Below are 20,947 nucleotides of genomic sequence, written 5' to 3' on the forward strand. Positions count from 1 at the left end.
GCATGAATTTTGGCATACCATGCCCTGGGTGCCTGCTTCAAGCCATAAAGGGCTTTTCTAAGCCGGCATACCTTATTTTCAGAATTAACAACCTCAAAGCCAGGAGGTTGTGTGACATATACTTCTTCCTGCAGATCCCCATGAAGAAAAGCAGTCTTGATGTCAAGTTGGTGCACTTGCCAATGATGATGGGCTGCAATGGCAATGACACATCTAATGGTAGTAATCTTGGATGTGGGAGCAAGTGTCTCCTCAAAGTCAATGCCTTGTTGTTGGGCATACCCTTTTGCAACAAGACAGGCTTTGTATCGATCTATGCTGCCATCAGATTTCCTTTTTAATTTGTAGACCCACCGAGTTCCAATGGCATGCTTGCCGGGAGGGAGATCTACTAATTCCCATGTGTCATTTTTAGCAATGGAATGTAGCTCAGCTCTCATTGCATCCATCCACTCTTTGCTGTCAAAAGCATCTTTATGGCACAGAGGCTCTTTATTGCAAGTTGTAGCAAGGAGTGCAAACTCAAGAAAGTGACCATGCTGTCTATTCCTTGATCTTGTCCGGGCAGCAAAAGGCTGATCTTGTTTGCTGTCCCTCAATGTATCAAGAAGTCATCTGGGAACTGTCTATTGACAGCTCTTTCTTCAACGACTGCATCATGAATAGTGGGATCATTTTGTGCTGGAAGAGAAACCTGCAAATCAGCATGAGGTAATGGCTGATTATTGCTTGGTGGAGGGCCTGTAGGAGGCTCATGTTGCTGGTCAAAATCCTCTTTTGAGGATGGCAGAGGTAACCAAGATTCAAAGGCATCAAACATGTCAACATCTGGCTTAGCTTTGCAGTCCACAAGAGGAGAAGCTGAATGTTCAGCAAAGATTACATCTCTACTGACAATAAATTTCCCAGTATTTGGTTGATATAACCGATACCCTCTGCTCTCCTGGCTGTAACTAATAAACATGCATTTGATGGCCTTGTCATCAAGCTTATGTCTCAGCTGAGATGGTACATGAACATATGCAAAAGACCCAAAAACTCTCATGTGTGAAAGTGAAGGCTTCCTGCCTTTCCATGCTTCATAAGGTGTAACAGTCTTCAATGCTCGTGTAGGTGATCTATTCAGCACATAGTTGGCACACATTACTGCATCAAGCCAAAATTTATTGGGCAAAGACTTGGCCTTAAGCATGCATGTAGCCATCTCCATTGTGGACCTGTTTTTCCTTTCAGAAACAGGATTCTGCTGAGGAGTGTAAGGAGTAGTACATGAGTGAATAATTTCCCGTGAAGACATAAATGCATCAAACTCCTTTGACATATACTCTCCCCCCCATCTGAGTTGAGGGTGACAAGCTTACATCCTGATTCATTCTCAACTATATTCAGCTCTCTGAAAGCATAAGAAAACTTTAGATTTGGCTTTTAAAGGATATATCCAGCAATATCTTGTGAAATCATCAATGAGAGTCATGAAATACTTGTACCCCCCAATGGCATTTGTCCTCATTGGGCCACAGACATCATTGTGCACTAGCTGCAATTTCCTTTGTGAGAGTTTTGTTCAATTCTTTTGAAAAGGAAATCGATGCATCTTACCCAAAAGACAACCCTCACACACATGTTTGGAAACTGTGTGAGTTTGAGGTACATCATTTGCCATCTGCTGTGAATGTAGCTTTACAAGAGCTCTATAATTGAGATGGCCCACTCTCTCATGCCAAAGATGAGTTTCAGCAAGCTGTGAATTCGAAATAGCCAATGCTTCAATAGAAAGTGCAGCTGAGTGATGATCAAGGTGATAAAGCCCTTTTTGCAAAGTGCCAGTGAGAACTATGGCATTGTCATCACGAAGATCATAAACTAGGCATCTGTAGCCATAAAAAATAACTCTGAAACCTGAAGTGGCAATTGCTGAAATTGAAATCAAGTTGACTTCAATTCCAGGCACAAAAAGAACATTTGTCAGAGTAGCAGGATGGCTTGAAATGGATGTGAGCTGCACATCTCCGATTCCTTTTACAGCATATGAAGCATTATTAGCACATGTGACAGTCCCCCCTCGAGGTGCATCAGCTAAAGAATGAAACAACTGTGTGCAAGATGTGACATGTTTGGAAGCACTACTATCAAAGTACCAGGACTGAGCATCATTAGCAGGAAAGAATGCATCAGCTTTGGAGGGATCAAATGAGCAATGGACAGCCCATGCCCAATCATCCTGAAGAGCATGTGCATGTGAAGCATCTTCTGGCTCATGGGATTAATAGCACGAGAGGCATTAACTGTCAATCTTGCTTTCTTTTTCTCCGAAGCAATGCGCTTCCTGCATTCTGAAATGTCATGTCTAGGCTTGCGACAATAGTTGCATCTTTTCTTCTTTGACTTATCTGCTGTATTTTTAGATGCATGGGAGGAATTGCAGTTGCTATGCGCAGATTTTGGCTTGCCCATAGGCTTGGAAGCCTTGCCTCTTCCTGTCTGCTGTGAAGCAAATGCATGATCATGAATAATGACTTGTCTATTAGCTCTACTTTGCTCTTCCTGCAAAAGCAAAGTCACTAGTTGATTAAAAGAATAGTGGTATGGATTACCCATGGCCACTAATCGAAGGGTTGTAGCAAACCCTTGATATGTATCTGGCAGTCCATTCAATGTGGTACTGACAAGCTGTGAATTTGGCACCACCTCATCAATGTTGGCAAGCTGTTCCATGAGGTCCTTGACCTTTGTCAGGTATGCATCCATAGAGTCACCTTCATTCATACTAACTTCTTGTAATTGCCTTCTCAAACATGCAACACGAGCTTCATTGTGAATCTGATAGAGAGAAGCCAATTTATCCCAAGCATCCTTTGCTGTCCTGCAAGACCAGATGTGTGGAATAATGATTCTCTTGCATGATAAAGCAATACATGAATGTGCATTTGCATCTCTTGGATCCCATCTTGACTGTTCTTGAGTTGGAAGAGCAGCAGCAGGAGTGCTAGAGGAAGAGACATCAGGAGGAGTACCCCCTGCAGAGGGACCATATGCAGCGGCGCATGTACAGAGCTGTACGGCTAAGTAAGTACGGAGCAAGATGTAGGTATAGTCGTCGTACCGTACGACTGTACGGATGAAGGGCAGTGAAGTTGAAGAGAGCTGATGTGAGTCCAGGTGCAGGAGAAGACGAGTCAAGCCCCGCTCTGATACCACTGTAGGATCGAATGAAAGAGAGAATGCAGGTTGCAAAATAGTCGATAGATTAGCCGTCACGTCAAAACTAGGATAATAGAAAAAAGAAAAGTACAAGGTACGATAAATCATAGCATGTCCACGCCATACTATCCCCAATGTAATGGCTTGGCTGAGAAAACAAATGGATTGTTGTGCAATTCAATGGGAAAGCTTGTAGACACCAAGAAAAGGCATTGGGATAGGCACTTGGCAGAAGTTTCATGGGCTTATGGAACCACACATAAGCTAGCTATTGGATTTATACCATTCCAACTAGTGTATGGAATAGAAGCCATTTTGCCCATTGGAGATACATAGTCTTCGCACTGCTATTCCAAGAAAAGAAGGACAGGAGGATGCCTATGCTCAACGCTTGGTACAGCTAGAAGCCTTGGATGAATGCGAGAGCACAATGAAAGAAAGATGGTAGATCTCTATTATGATTGTGAGAGAGAAGACTCTCTTTTATAGAAAGGGGGAGAAGGTAATACCTTCCCTACATAGTGGCTATCAGTCCCTACATCAGTGGGAATCAATCCCTACATCAGTGGGATTCCCTATGTCTTACATCATCACTTAGGTCACACACTAGACACATCACTTGATGTGCCTTTACAACACACACACAAACACACATGTGACTACTCCCCTAGATGCACATATGCACCATAGAGCAAGCCCTTGATCATACTTACCCCAACAGTTGCACTATGTTGACTCTCACAACCGGAACGCCCAAGACCATGAGGGGTTGTCGACGGAGTTCTTTGCACATGGGCAGGAGGTTTTGACCTGATCACCACATCAAAGTGGTGCCCATCAACTCTTCAACTACAAATTGGGTTAAGTAGAGGCTATCTGCTTTGAAGTAACCTTGAGTTTTTTCAACTACATGGATGCAAAAATTGTCCTTAATTTCTTTTGGATAGAGCCTTAATTGATAGAGTCTAGTAAGCCAAAGCCAATGCTATTGTGCTATGTGCACTCTTGTTTCACACACTTGAGCTCTACCACTAAGCTATAGAGTAGCATGGCATCCCTAAATATAAATATAATATTATAAATGGTCCCTCCCTCCCCTCCATGTCCCTTCCTCTTTAATGCCCCCTTCATAAGTGGTCCCTTTCCCCCCCCCCCCCCAATCTCACCTCACTTGGATCCTTCTTTAATGCCCCCTAATCCATTATTCTTTAATTGAAACTCCTTCCCTCACCCCTTTATCCCTTAGTTTATAATCATGGCCTTGCAGCCACCTTCCTTTCCACCCCTCTTCTTTTCCCCATAACTAATTAATAGGAATTTCCATTTTTTCAATGTTATGGGGACATAACATAATGTCTCTTAGCGCAAATGTTTCTCCCCCCTGCTTAGAGTACAACCACGATTGTGCCGATACACAAAGTAGGGGACTCGATGGACAAGGAGAACTACCGCACACTCATGATAGGCCACGCCCTGGCCAATATCTATGGGTCAGTGCTAGAGAGAGAGAGCAGCTCATACACGCCTAGGCAAAATCTACACCCTATGTGATGTCATCAAGGAGGCGAGATCGATATCCCAAAAAGTTACGCTTGCTTTGTAGACTTTTGAAAGGCCGATGACACAATCCCACGAGCCCACATGATTCGGAAACTCCAAGAGATACACCAACAGTCATGATCTGGGGGGGTGATGAGCCTATAGAAGTCAGTGAGAGGGAGAGTACGCACCCCTGGAGGTCTATCAGATTGGATTGAGAGAACAATCGGAGTGAAGCAAGGATACCCCCTCTCACCGACACTCTTCGGGCTCTACATTGATGAGATCACGACTTTCATTGATCACATAGGAGGGGAGGGATCCTTGCTTGCTGATCTGATGATACAAATATTGTTGTATGTAGATGACATAGTCCTCATCTCCTCTTCAGCAGCAGCAAGCCTATAGAGACATCTAGAGGCCCTCAAGGTGTTTTGCAGGGAGAGAGCTTGACGTAACCTTGGCAAGACCAAGGCCATGATCTTCAACAATTCACGAGGAGTACTTCATTGACACAAGTTCACATAGAGAGGAGAGCCGGTGGAGATTGTACACTCATATAGGTATCTTGGGGCAGTCTTCGCAGGGCCAGTCTTCATGATGACTCATGCAGCTAGGGCGCACGACTCACACAAGGGCAAGGAGCTCTAGCTCGACTAGGGAGACAGTGCTTTCAAGCACACTTCCAAGACCCCCAGACACATATGCCGCACCCTTCTAGGGGGTGACCTATCGACAACCGAGTGGTAGAGATTCAAGAGGCTACAAGTGGCTATGGGATCCAAGATGAGAAAAATGTTGCCCTCAAAACATTTGGCCACAACGTCAAAACTTTTCCGCATCTTGTCCATGAGGGAATCCCTCAAGTATAGGTTTGGATGCCTCATAAAGATTTGTCTGTAGACCTTCTTATGGTGGTTCTAGTGATGCCCTATAGGCCATGGTATGTCTTGCAAGATGCATCTATTCTATCCTACGGGATCCTACAAATGGTATTAGAGCTTTAGGTTCTAGATCTAGCCTAGCCTAGCATTAGATGCTATCTCTAGCATAAACTACAAGTTTCTTCATCTTCTCCATTTTCCTCCTTCTTCTTTAAATCTTTGAGAGCTCTGTTCTCTGCCTACAAATGACCATTGCCCAAACCCTCTGAGCTGCAAACTCCTCTTGTATGGGTGAACTTCCAGCTGCAAGCTTTTGGTGAAATTTCGACTGTACGTGAAACGCCAACACTCACACTCTCTGACGAAATTTCGCGCAATGCCGCCTCTGTGCTTATCCTTCTGTCAATTCCTCTGAGCCCGAGTTGCACGACACTGAAGGGAACCTGCTATTGAAATCTGAGCTCATTTGGACAAAGAATGGAGGCGCAACAGACGAAAAACCAGTTGGTCTTCTCAAGCTTGGCTATGGCGACCTGACGCAACATTGCGCCTCTCCTTGCTGGTAGCCCTTCTCTGGTATAAGGCCCTTCTTCTTGCATAAAAATCCCCTTGAATAGAGCTATGAGCTGTGAGAATTGCACCCTCCAAGTTCAGGTCTCTGTTTTGGACAGTTTTGACAATGTTGTGAGTTTGATGCTACATTAGATGCTACTTTAGCATTTCTGATGTTTTAAAGTATTGAATAGCTTCAGTACAACTATGGCTACAGCTTTGCTTTAAGTTGCTACACCTGGATTTGCTTGGAATGCTTTCATTTAGCCACCTCTATGAAGCATGCAAGTGAAAACATCATTTCCATTATGTTTTGTGGTATGGAATTTGGTTACAAGCCTTTGCTACTCTAAATGCTTGTATTTTGAAGCTCTTCAACTCTTTCTAGCCTTGTAAGAGAGTAGACACTGCCCATTTTGGGTTAGACCCTCTCATGGCTACCATCTTGAATATGGATAAGTTCAATGGTAAAGGCTTTCACACATGGCAGATGAAGATTAAGTTTGCATTGATGAGGGAAAACCTCTGGGGGCTTGTCAAACCTGCTTCAACTACTTCTTCAACAGCCTCTAATGCTGGAGAATCCTCAGCTCCAACACATCTGGCAAGAGATCCTGCTAGAGAGGAGAAAGCCTATGGCATCATTGCTCTTGGCTTAGGAGATGACTATATTCATCACATTTCTGATTTAGAGTCTCCTTCTGAAGCTTGGCAGAAGCTTGACATTATTTTTGGTGCTAGCTCTCACATCTCAAAATTGTCACTTAAGATTGCTTTCTTTGAATTGAAGATGGCTAGTGGCACTCCTTTGGCTGCCCATGTCAATTATATGCGGAGTCTTATGACTCAACTTGCTTCTATCAACTCTCCAATCACTACAAATGATGCAATGGCAGTATTGCTCAAAAGTATGCCTGAAGATTATGATCATGTTGTTACCACTCTGAAAAATCTTCCTAATCCTACTCTTGAAGGTCTTATTACTGCTCTTCAAGAAGAAGAAAGGCACATGGAACTCCGAAGAGGCAATGACACAGCCTACCAGAGAGGCAATGACATAGCCTATGTCATAAAAATTCAAAGGGGCAAGTTTTCACCTTGCAAACATTGTGGGAAGACTAATCACCTCTCAAAAGATTGCTTCAAGATCAATCCATGCAAACATTGTGGCAAAAACAATCACCATGAAAAGTATTGTAAAGCCAAAAAGGAAGAAACTACAAAGTTAGAAACTGCCAATCTACTTTCATTTGATGAGTCTTCACATGATGAAGACTATGCTTTTTAGGCACTTTGTCTTTTTGTTTATCATCACTTGGTCAAATTTTGAGGTTCTCTGCCTGGAGTAGTACTCCAAAAAGAATATGTAAATCACCTCTGGTTACCATATGATGTAGACCATGTGATATGTGTTTTGACTATCCCATTTCTGTGAAACTCACACCCTTGGGAACCCTTGGTAGCATGAGATCCTAGCCATAGATTAATCCTTGACCACCATGAGATGGCATGAGAAACTATAAGACTAGATGAATCCTTGACACTGCAAGAGGCAATCCCTTGAGGGGGGTTGGTTGGGGTAAGTATGATCAAGGGCTTGCTCTATGGTGCATATGTGCATCTAGGGAAGTCACATGTGTCTTTGTAAAGGCACATCAAGTGCTATGATGTGTCTAGTGTGTGACCTAAGTGATGATGTAAGACAAAGGGAATCCCACTGATGTAGGGATTGATTCCCATTGATGTAGGGACTGATTGCTACTATGTAGGGAAGGTATTACCTTCTCCTCCTTTCTATAAAAGAGAGTCTTCTCTCTCACAATCATAATAGAGATCTACCATCTTTCATTCATTGTGCTCTCACACCTCTTGCAAGATGCATCTATTCTATCCTACGGGATCCTACAGCAACCTGCACATTCTATGCTGTGAACAAGATGGATGTGGTGGGCCTGGGCAAGGAAGACATATCCGGTGGTGCCTATATCGGGACTTCATAGAACTAGGTCGCGTATGTGTGCTAGACGTCCGGATTAGTGATGGGAATGTGTGACTTACCCTCAGAGAGAAGCCCCCATGCAAAAGTGGGATCCCGTCCTTGAAAAGATCTGATCACCTTATCCATCCCATGTGAGGGGAAAGTTCCTCTCTTTCGGCGTATCAAGTGACGTGACATCAGATGCGCCTCAGTCCTCGTAAGGTTTGCTCACATGTGAGGAGGGATCTCATCTCTGGACACTCATCATCGAACCATGGGTTCTAGGGCATGTTTCCAACTAGAGAGCGTGCTGTAGATCGAGTTGTGGGAAGGGAACTGATAGTGGCATCTTGAACCACTTATACCAGGGTGTTTGAGGCATGGGCAAGGTCTACATCATCTCCAAGGGAGGCCGGTAGCTTGCGGTAAATGGCTCATATACACTGTATCAAGGGCATGGTCAAAGTGTACTTGAACACGAGTGGGGGCTGGTGGATCCCATCTTGTGGATAGCATGGAGGTCGAGACGCTGAAAGTGAGATAGGGAGAGGCAGGAGAGGTCAACGCTTGGGGAGGGCGAGGGGGGAAACAGTGAGGTGATGTATAAGTTGGGGATCGCAAAAGTCAATCCATTGTATTCGTCCCTCCTCCATGTGGGAGGCAGGTGAGCCCTCCCAATAACGACCCTCTTAGGAGATTGTTGTCTATAATCAACTCATGCATTGATCTCGTATCCAGCAGGTGTCGGTCATATCGCGTGACATGTGGTGTATCCTCTGAGTGCCTTTCTATCCCAAGCTTTGCCGGATCTATGTGTGGCTTGCCTTCTCCCTATACGTGCATTAAAGGCACTTGGGAGGAGGATCTCTCCCTTCTGGAGAACTCGTCTCGTATGGGCTATGACCCTCTATGGTGACCTCATGCGCGTATGATGATGTGTTTAGGGGGAAGTAGCATAATGCAATGAAGCTTGGGCATGTGTCAGGTGGTTGAACTTGTATCCACATGTGGCGTGCGTGCTCCTCCTTCCACATCAAAGATATGGAAGGATCTAAAAAGGACTGCCACTCCTCCAGAGCCTTGTATCACACTGTGGCTCTGCATCTCCCTCCTATAGGCTGACTCCTTTGTGTATCCTATCAACTGTGCGCAATCTCCTCTTTTGGCTCGTGGGTCTCGGTGTAAAAAATCACATCTCTGTTGGTGTATGTTTCTGTAAAAGCCCCTGAGTCAGAGGGTATGATTACAATTTCACATAGCCATGTGTAGTCTGTTTTGTGCTCTCATCTCCGGGCGCCGAGAGTGTCATGTGCTATCCACTTCCTTCCTTTCTTCCCTCCCTTTCTGCTCTTTGGATTCGCTCTCAGATGATCACTTTACCATCTCTATATGCAGTCCATTTCCCTTCCTGCCTTGCTGACATCACTTTTACCATCCCTTCCCTCTGGTGTTCTTGTTATAGGAGAGTGAGATTATCATCCAAAAAAGTCTTGGCTCCCTCTAAATGTGCCCTCATGCTCAGAAGGGTAGACCTATCTGTTTTTGTACGGAATCTCACCACCAAGGTCCTTGTCGGTGGGTCTGCCTTGCCCACCCTCCAAGCTCCGTCACAACTGAGGTTGATAGCCATCTTGGTGTATAGGGTTTTGGCGTCCGTCATGGGGGTATCTCCTGTTGCCAGGCCTTTGACCAATGGCATTCCTCCCATGTATCAACCAATGACAAGCGGAGAACTCGTGTAGAAACTCTTGTGTGGAAGTATATTGAAGACACATGGCAAAGCTTCAAGGAAGAACCTAGGAACTTGAGACTTGGATTGGGTATGGACGGTGTGAACCCATTTGGTCTCAAAAGCACCTCTTATAGTGTATGTGTAATCAAGAGCAGAAATTCAGCTAGTATTACCTCTTGGGCCTTCCGTGAGCATGTGGGAAGTCTTTGGACTGTCCTTGTGGCCTATAGCAGTCCAAGAGCCTCTGGTATCTTTTCACAGCTGCCTTCAATTGGTGCGTCCACCTCTTGACAGCATTTCTGGTACCTTTGTGTATGCAGGGCCAGTGTTGGCTGCATCTTGTTGTTTGTTTGCAAGTTCTTGCAGGTCTGGGGTGGTTCGGAGGGGTCCGATAGTTCCCAGGGGGGTCTTTTGGGCATTGCTCATAGCAGCCTATGCGGGGTCTAGGCAGACCCTAGAGCTACCCATAGCAGCAATGTGCTGTTTGGGCAGGGGCTTAGGAGTGCTCCCAGCAGTCACATAACTAGAAGGTGTTCCCACGGCAGAGGAAGGAGGTGCGAAGGCAGCTAAGGCTGCTTGGAGCCTACTGGAGGCGCGAGAGGCCCTCGGCCAGCTGAAAGCCCCCCGCAATAGAGACGACTGGCTGTTGGGGGCAGGGGAGGGTTGCAAGAGCTCCCAGCTGCAGGAGCTTAGGCTCCCCCGATAGGGGGGGGGAGGGTGAGGGGGCTGGGGGATTTGGGGGGGGGGGGGGGGGAAGAGAGAGAGAGAGAGAGATCTATTAACATCTCCGGGAGGCCCTTGAAAGTACTGTTAGAGTTGTGCTTATGCGGAAACACAATTTTCAGTTACAAGCTTGGAACTTCAGATAGCCATTATTTTGAGATGAACATCCATCCACACACATATAATTCAAATTTCACACAAAGGAAACAGGAAAAGAAGGAAAAGAATAGAAAAGAGTCCGGCACCCCCGATGTGTGAATGAGGTGCACCCCCTACCTGGGCTAATCCCAGGTATATTTCTTTATTACAATGATGCTCAGTTTCAATTACAATAGTAATGCAGAGCCTCGGACGGAACCTGGGGTAACCTAGAAATCCTACGACATGAATAAGTAGTCCAAAACATGTACAATAATTTTCCCCATGGATGAGAATAGTGTAGAAAAAGTAACCTTTGGTAGGACGTGGTGAAAACCAGGCAAAAACAGTCCCAAAACTTGGCAGTCTTTGTAGTTGTTCTCTGGAATTGTTATTTTGGCATCAACCTATCTCTTAGGCTCTGAAACACATAAACCACATCAGAAATCGTTAGCGTTTTCAACCTTAACGAGATATCATAGCCAAAGAGTGTGGTGATGTGATGTGTTGGTGTGTAGTACTAGGAGTTCTAGTACTAGTTCATGTGGTGCCACTATGGGACTTATCCCATATGCACTTGGTGCAAGTGTGTGAGTGTGGAGCCTATTTAAGGCTTGTACTTCACTTGTCATCATATGCTTGATGAATGAATGAAAGCCTTCATTATGTCTTCATTTGAGTATCACTTCTTCACTCCCTAGCCTCTCTCTCTCCCCCTCACACCATGTTTCTAACATGGTATCAGAGCAGGTTCACCTTGCCATAGCTGCCACATCATCCTAGACCTAACCCTAATTCTGTTCAAGCCTTTCCTCCTGCAGCCGCCTTAGCTCTGCTCATTTCTGCCTCAGATTCAGCCTCATTTCCGCCTCAGATTCAGCCTCATTTCTGCATCTGCAAAGCTGCCTTCTACCCGTTTCAGGTTTCTGCACAGCTGCCATCCTTGCTGCCCTCATTTCGTCTCTGATTTGCATCTTTTTGTGACCATTTCTGCCTGTCTAGCCTCTCCACAGCCTGCTGGCTGTCACGTTTTCCAAGAGACGCCTCATATGAGCTAATTCGGAGCTGTTTCATCCCCGTTTTTAGGGTTTGTAGTGTGCTACAGAAGAAATGGACCACCTGGACACATTATTTGCAGATTTTCGAGGTCTTTTGGAGGTTTTTTGACCTGTTTTGGAGCTGTTACTGCAATTTCGAGCTGTTTTGGTGCTGCTGCAGCATAACTATCTACATAAGAGGTGTTTTCCTCATCTGCTCCAGCATTTCAAAACCCTAAATCACCTTGGAGCTGCATATTTAGTCACCCTCGAGCTGCTCTTAGCCTCCAACTCTTCTACAACAGTCAGTTTGTGTTGTGGAGGCCTGCTACTTCATTTCGAATTGTTCTAGGGAGCCGTCTGCCACATGGACAGCCAGTTTTTGCACTTCAGAGTGCTTTGGTGAGCTGTTCTGAGGAGTCTAGACCTACTACAGCACTCAGTTCTACATTTCAGGGCATATACTTGCTGGTTTTTGATTCGGGTTCATCCAGTTCTCCATTTCGAGGCGTATTGTTGCTGCTTTTTCATTAGGGTTTGCATTTTGGCATCTCCGAGGTCATCCACCAGCAGTTGGACACATTTATTCACACATTTCTCAAGCTGCTGAGTCATTTCAGAGCCCTAGACAAGCTCCTTTGTTGGCTGGTTATCTTGCTGCCTTTGCTACCCCAGTTTGACACGATGGAGCCTAGTCCTCATGGTGAAGACTCATCAGCACCACGTTCTGCTAGGGATGAGCAGCATGACAAAGCAACGTTTGTTGGTGTGAGGTTGGTCAACAAATTGCTTCATCAACTTGACCTCACTATTTCAGCCAAGGAGAACATGGACGAGCTCCAGAATATTTATGCTATAGCTACTGAACCTGAGCAGGAAGCTTCGTCTGCTATGTTGCATGATCTATTCCTCTCTGAGGAGGTAGATGATGCAGTTCTATGTGTTTGTGTTGAGTCAATAAAGGTTCTCAGCTTTGAGTTGTCCCTCTAAACTAAATGTATTTGGAGTCAATAAGAGGAACTCTGCCCTGGGTTGTCCCCCCAAATGAATGTATTGTCTTTTACTTTGGTCTGAGATATTGACCACCTAGTTCAGAGTAAGGGGGAGTGACGAGTGATGGTTTTCCCTTGCCGGTCGCAAGTTGACCGAGAAGTCACTATCACATGGGAGGTGTTGGATAATTGGACTTGCTCTTTGTAGGATTGCGGTGGAGGGGGGATCGGTCTACTCCTTGTGTGTTGAGTCTCACACTCTTTGCTCTGAAGGGGGGTGTTGGAAATATCATAGCCAAAGAGTGTGGTGATGTGATGTGTTGGTGTGTAGTACTAGGAGTTTTAGTACTAGTTTATGTGTGAGTGCCACGTGTCACTATGGGACTTATCCCATATGCACTTAGTGCAAGTGTGTGAGTGTGTAGCCTATTTGTTAAAAATTTTGCCCCATGACCCCTCTACCCAGGTCCCATGCACACAATTGATTATATTAATAGGCTTTGAACAAATGCACATCCTAGGTTTGCTAGGCTCATAACTTGACCCAAACTGAATCCATCCTTTACACCTCGATATGCTCTATCTAATGTGCATGTGAGTGTTTTGAAGATTACATCTCCCTTATGCTTAAACACTACGTGACAAAAAAAAAAGTACCTACTACATCTCTGAGCATCAGAGAGTCGAGGAGTGCATATGGCATCTCAGCTACCTCTTGGTATTTCCTTCTTGAGGCACGCGATTTTTTCGTCTTATGTGTATCCCTCCTCGTCACCATGTCAGCCAAGGCAGCCACCGTGCAGCCCCCAATGCGTAGGATCCTTTGATTTTGTAATATGGTTTCCTACTCTTTTACTTCCACATAAAGATTCGCTCTATTGACTTTGTTGTTGGCATGAACAGCCGTTTCTTGCTTGATTGATGATCATCTCCTCCAGTGTGGAGAAGCATTGGTGCTGGTGGAGATGTACTGCATTTATGTATGACCTCTGCAATGATTTCTTGCTTTCCATTACTTTCCATATCCTACACTTTTCTCCCAAGGGTTGCAAGCTGAAGCTTGAGCTCTCTTACTTCTTGCTGCAACTAGTGAATCTTCTCGTGGGTCTGAAATGATCCCTTGTTTGTATGCCTTGCATAGGGGGTGGGTGTTAATAGGGCTGCAATGACTAAGTATGAGGGCTTGCTTAATGGGGTTGACGTGGCAAATTTCTTCTTCTTGGGAAGCTGCATAGTGGCTACGCAAACTGACCCCCAACTTGGGCAAGGAGGTCAGCCCAACCTAGGGTGATCTGTTTGTGAACTAAGCTGGAAAGAAAGACAGCGCACTGAACTTGAATTGAGAACTGAGAGCTTGCGAACTGAGAACTGAGAATTGAGAGCTTGCGAACTGAGTTAGAGTTTGTGCTGGAACTGTAGATTACGGCGTGAGAGCCTGGAAGGGACTTGGGTGGCTTCGCAATTTGGGAATTGGAGCTGGAGTGAGGGCGCGACCTGGAGTGGTGGTGCAACCTGCCGGCGACGCGACCTAATTGCTCCTTGCGACTAGGCCTTGTCCTCACGATGTTTGTGTGTGTATATGTGAGAGAGAGAGAGAGAGAGAGAGAGAGAGAGAGAGAGAGAGAGAGAGGCCTCATGCGCCTATGAGATTCCTCATACAAGCATCCATGGGTTGGTGGAAGGGCTTGCTGGGGCCCTTGCTAAGCGCTATACTAAAACCAAGATCAAAATCTAGAGAGAGCCAAAAGATCTAGAATCTAGAAGTAAGATCTTGGGGCCTCAAAAGTTCAGGAGTGCCTATTATGATGGAGTCCTCTGGTGGGATATAAGGATTTCTCGTATTTGCCTCTGTCGGGTCGTCTCTTGAGGTGGTGGAGGGTATAGCCTTCGTGATCTTTGTATGTGAGGGGCCGTATCAAGAGTGATACCTCTCTTTTGACAGTCTCCTCTTAATAAAGATGGGATAGACTGGACCTCCATTTGTTGTCTCTACGGCTTTGGCTCCATTGCTCCTTGTCTTCTCTTCTTGCCAGTCTACTATGTCCTCATCTCGCCTAGCTCCTCCTACTCCTATCCACTGTAACCTGGCATTGACACGAGAGAGAGAGAGAGAGAGAGAGAGAGAGAGAGATTATTAGAGTTTTCGGAAGACTGATGGGTCCATGAGGCTGTGAGAAAACCTTGTAATCTCTTCTTGCTGAGATTTTCTCACTCTGTATGGTGGTCAATCAGGTGGTGCACTTTGAGGCACTAAATCAATTGTCAAATCCTTCAGTCTTAGGTCTTAGAGAAATGTATCATTTAACTCTTCGAGAACCATCCCACCCTTCTCTCTTGGGATAGTGTGAATATGTCACACCATAGGAGTCAAGATCCCACTTGAAGAACCGGGTGCCTATTCTCTCTCTACCACTACATTTTTCTTGTAGTATAGGTAGCTTTGAACTATTGCTTTATGCCCTTTTCAAAGGCAATGTATTTCCCTTGTTTTCACCCCCTCTGTCAATTGTTACAGTCTTGATTTTTTTGTGTGTACTGGGAAATAAATGTCTTGAACTTTTTGAGTTTGAAAGGTTTTCGCAATACGTGGACCCAAACTTCATGAAAAAGTCATCTATGAACTCATTACATACTTTTCCCTTCAAAGGATGAATTGTTTAAAGACCCAACAAAGTCTATGTTAAAAAAAGTAATAGGGACATTTCCTATGCATTTTCCATATACATACCCATTACAAAAGGACATGTATGTTCCCATCCTTACATGTATAGATTTTTCATGCACTATTTTGTAGTGGCACATTCACTTTCTTTCTTAATTGCTTTCCCGTGAAAGTGATTCTAGGGCTAGTGCCAACAGATGTCATGCTTGCATCCCTTATTATACAGTTTTCTTTGGAGAAATAGACATCAAGTCTTCATCACGCATGGCTGCAATAGAAGTCAATTGCTTCTTAAGGCGTGGAACCTCTTTCAGTTTCTCCTTACATTTCCATGTGATGCTAGCACAAATATGATCACTTCCTTTTACTTTGTGTCGGTAGGCATTTGCACCTTCAAGTTGCACTTTCTACCACATCGTTGATAGACTGATTTGGTTTCAAGTTGCACTTTCTATGACACCCATCAAGTTGCACTTTCTAGCACACCGTTGATAGACTGATTTAGTGACTCAAACTTATTCTTTCCTCCGTCATATGCTTGCTTCAATCTGCCACATTTGAGCTAGTGGTGTTTGAACTTAAGCAACACTCATATGCAGTCAGTAGGTGCTCTTTCTCTGGCTCTTTTGGAAACTGATTTTTGTCAAAGTATGCAGAACAAAATCACTCTATCTCTCTGCATAACTCTTTTCTGCTCACCTGTGAGTGGCGTAAGCTCATCATCCATCCAATGGATAGTTTTCCATCATAAGGCTGAATACAAAAGTTGTCCCTAAGGGTTCGCACCAGAGTGTAATAGATTTCTATTATAAGAAAATTTCTCGCACACATAGTATTGTTCTCATTAGTGCTTTGCTGTGAGGCATTGTTTGAAGCATCTTGGAGTGTGTGTCCATGCTGCTTTTGGCCTTCGTCCTTTTTCAAGCATTCTCTTTCATAATGGTCACAATATTGGCATTATCATTTTGGTGGGTTTGCTTGGATCCAATGTTTGGCATTACGATTAACATTGTCATTGCCATCACTTGCATTATAATAATTCTTTTGCATGACTCGGCCTTGTCTTTGGTACTGCCACATGGTGCACACTGCAAAGCTCAATCGTTCTTATTACACTCCTCAATGCCCTCTCTTATTTTCTCTTCTTGGTTCAACATACGAATCATCTCTTGCATTATGGGCATAGGAAAACGTGGTTGTCATGTTGAAGTTGGAGAAGAGGTTGTAAGAACGTGTCAGATGATAGGGTACATATTTGAAACTCTCTTTCTCCTCTATTACAACTAGTTACTTAATCATCAAATGTAGGTTCTACTACAACCAGTTGCTCAATAATCTCTGTGGGTTCTATTACAACTAGTTTCCTAGTAATCTCTGTAGGCTTGGTGAACTGAGTGGAGTTTGAATTTCTCTCATCCTTAATGATTGAGTGTGATTTTTGAGTTCCAATATTGTGCTTGTGTTGCTAAAGCATGTATCTATTGGAAATCATCACAAGGCTTCCAGCTTGTGGCTAGTCAACATTTAACAAATAAATGTTTACTTTGACACATCTCTCAGCATGAATTAGGCTTCTACTATAGCTACTTAGTTTTGGGGGACTTAGAGAACTGTTTGTCAGAAAAGGAAGTACAAGGGTAGGGTTGGGTCACTCTTACATGAATAGAGCAAGGGATCAAGTAGCTCCCTTGATCATTGGCTAGTTAGGTTCTAGATGCTGCCCTTCTTTGCATGTGCAGCCTTAGGGCTGATGCTTAGGAAGTGCCCACAATGATTGAGAGAAATGTGAATTGCATTAGTGTAGACTGAATTTGTAGTACAACTGAAGCCCCTTTATACACTTTGAGAAAAGTGGGCCAGCACATGTTTGCTTATGGGATTATTACAGCGTCTTAAACACTGTTTAGGCCCTTTTAGAACACTGTGTAGAGAAATTGTTTAGATGCACTGTTTGAATATTGAACTCTTTGCCAAGAGACTGTATAGGAGCACTGTAGAGTCACTGGCGGGGAAGGCTCTGTCTGATAGAAAATACCAACTAGCCAGGGCAGCATATTCATTGCCATGCGACAGATCCACAGATTTGTCCCAATTTTCAACTTTGCAGGCTCATTATCAATGTACGCTGCAATTTTAGATTTAGGCAGGATAGAATAGAGCAGGGTAGCATGTAGAACTGAAAATCCCCAATTTCCAGGGTCTGTAGGTAGAGAGAAACCCTAAATTGTACCAGCTGGAACAGATATCGAGGCAGAAACAGGGGCAAATGAGCTCCTATCAGGACCATACTTGGAACAGGGTTATCTGCAGCTGCGGCGACTCCCTAGATGTAGTCAAAACACCATTTGGAGCTGTAATTGTCCAGATTGCAACAGATTAGGAAAACTGGCAGCGCACTGATTCCTAAGCGATTTCTGGCTTAAACGTTGGAATTTCACTGCAATTCTTGAGGGCTTTTAATTAGGGGGTCAGCCTGATCACAATGATGAAAGAATCATTCACATCTGCGAAATTTGAAATTTTGAGCGAATTTGAGGCTGACACGTGTCAATCAGGAGATACAGACACGTTCACGAATGGAGGTAGGTCCATGGCTCAAGAGTAGGTGCTCCAAATTTCAGAGCAAAATGATAAAAATTTGACCATGAAATCCCATGAAAAGTGCTATGATACCAATTGAAACCAGCCTTCTACTATAGCTGCTTAACAATCACTAGTTTTGGGGAACTTGAGAGAACTTTTTAGCTGGAATTAGCAGAAAAGGAAGTAAAGGGGTAGGGTTAGGTTACTCTTACATGTAGAGGGCAAGGGATCAACCAGCTCCCTAGATGGTTGGCTGGCTAGGTGCTAGATGCTGTCCTTCTTTGCATGTGCAGCTTTTGGGCTGATGCTTAGAAAGTTCCAACAATGATTGAGAGAAATGTGAATTGCATTAGTGTTGTAGTACAGCTGAAGCCCCTTTATATACTTTTAGAAAGTACTAAAAATACAAGAGAGTACTAAAGTGTTTACAAGGAATAAGACCTGGGCCCATTTAACTAGCTGACTGCTAAATGTAGAACTCCCTACTGTTACACAGTAGTCTTGAGTTCCTTCAACCAGACTTTACAGTGGTTATTGGCACAATAAAAGTAATGGTTTCTTTCCCAAAAACACCGTGCAGGAATCATCGTTTCTTTAAAAGGTTGTGGTAATTATTTTGCCCTCTCTGAAGAGGAGAAAGATACTCTTTCCAAGGAGTAGGAAAATACTTATGGAGGCTAACTTTCTTCTTTGTAAGGCAAAAGGTCCCTAGAAATTTTTGTACTTACGAATACAAAGGACTAGCCTTGGAGGCTTGGAGAAGAAACAATAAAAGGCTCATGTGGCATAGCAATCTGTGATGTTGGGATCAAAAGTTGAAATGTGGAAGGTTTATTCTGACAAGGTACTTGTTTTGAAATTGCCGTGTTTTAAGCTCTTGAAACATGGAAAGGTAAAGGACCTTTCAAACAAGCAATAGAATGCTAGAGTTCAATGTATTGTCAAACTATTGAATCAGGTATAGATTCTCCAATGGGTCCAAGGTTCACACATGTGATGCAAAATCAATGTATATTGCTGCAGGTCTCTCAAATTGAATAGTATTTATAAACACAATTCTTTGCAGTTGAAAGATTCACACAGCCTGTAAAATGTATATTCTTGCGGTTTGTTGTGCACCTATCGATACAATTTTAACTCAGATTACATATTGAATCTGTTTTACGTTGAGATTGTGTGTTGAAGGCCGAAATCTCAATTTTGAGCTATGTGAAGTTATTGTTGCAGACTTTGTGAAGCCTTGGAATGCTGCAACTTGCTAATTCCTGCGTGCTGCCCAGCTTTATAGCTTACTTGTGCAACACTGCTGTATATGATACCACTTGTGAAGTTAGCAAGAGTAGAGAGAACACATCCCTTGGGAGAAACCCGAAATGAATTCCAGCATTGTAAAATACAAAGGAACGTTGCATTTTTAGGAACCCTAAACCCAAGACTAACATGTAGTCCTAGAGTTACATGCGGCATAGTGCAAGAACAATGCAAGATGTAGTTCTTGAATTGACGTATGCAGAACCTTAGAATCCTTCATTAAATTGGGGCTAGATTCTAGATTTAAAATCTACAAATTGTATAGGACCTTAGTGATGCATGTTGTAATTTTGTTTACACTTTACCCTCTCAAGGTATTTCAGCTTACAAATATGCAATGCTGCAGTTCTATTTGCAAATAGGGGCTCACACATATATAACTCAGCGTAGTGGAGTATCTCATCATCAATACACATGCAGCCCACATCATAAAGGAATTTTTTTGATGCTAAGACGCCAGAATCTGATCATAGATCAAGATCCTTCACAGGGAAACGCTGAAGTAACCCATTTGCAAGGCAAGTCCATATACAAGGATGGACTAAACAAAATCAAGCATATGCAAGCTAGCATTGGAGAGAATTCTTAAACAATGATATACTGGCTGACCGATCGTAGAGATGAACCAAAAAGGGACAGAGTCTTTGCTGATGAGATCCTATGAATGCTTCAAAGTTAGCAAAGTAAAGGAATGCCATGCAACAAGTGATATGGAATGCAACGCAGTTAGAAAGGCATGTAAATTAGCACATGGAAGGTATAAAATTTGGGGATTCATAGTCATTGGTCTTGGCCGGTGATTGCTTTTGTGATCGTGATACTTTTGCAATCGTAGTACATTGGAAGTTCCTAATCCACATGGTGTTTTAATTTTTAATTTTCAATACATTAACTACATTCTTGTATTTTAACCATTTATTTGAAATTTAGAAAATACCTATTTTCTCCACTGTAAACCGTGAAAAAATTACTCCCCTTTCATAAACGAAGAACCCTTAAAAATGTGTAGATATATTTGTCACACCTTGTAGTATCTTTTGAACATCATAGGCCAATCAAAGGTTTTTTAAGAGTAGGAATTAGGGTTGTGCATTTTCAAAGTATACGAAGGACTAAATAACAGCAAACCTTTTTACTTGAAGTCCATACATAAACTGTAATTTCAAAGCTAAAATATTATTGATTATTTTTCACAACTCCCCTATATTGTAATAAATTACTTGGTAAGTTCAGATTCACATGTCAAGCACGTATTATGTAGATATGGGTTTTCTCTAGAGTCCACATCCCTTGTAAAGCAGCACATGGAAATTGAAATCAAACCTGAGCCAAGTGTTGAGAGAAACAATGATTCTCTTTTGGACGTGAAGCATCCATGAAATACTAGAAAAGAGTCGAGGCACTGGAAGAGTTATTTTCTTATACTATGGGTCAAGACGCTCTATCTATGGTTGGGATTTCTAAAACTTTATTTTTCATTAATCTTTTCAAATTCAGTACGGCTACCGCTATCCTTTCTTAGCATTCAATGAGATTGTGGGTACGTGTGAATGTTTGGTTACGAGAGTTGTTGGCATCTTGCTGCAGTCTCCTTTGTGGTTTGCTTGTGGCAGGT

General features: G+C 43.5%; 1 protein-coding gene across 1 annotated transcript in view; it reads left to right on the forward strand.

The window, feature by feature from the left end:
* Nucleotides 1-20,947, forward strand: part of LOC147895828 (uncharacterized) — a 51,115-nt gene that overhangs the window by 29,378 nt on the left and 790 nt on the right. The gene's annotated exons all lie outside the window — the stretch shown is intronic.

This window comes from Dipteris shenzhenensis, chromosome 12 (assembly GCF_047967505.1).
Source record: "Dipteris shenzhenensis isolate YYH24624 ecotype China chromosome 12, Dip_SZ_1.0, whole genome shotgun sequence".
In the NCBI taxonomy this organism is placed as follows: domain Eukaryota; kingdom Viridiplantae; phylum Streptophyta; class Polypodiopsida; order Gleicheniales; family Dipteridaceae; genus Dipteris; species Dipteris shenzhenensis.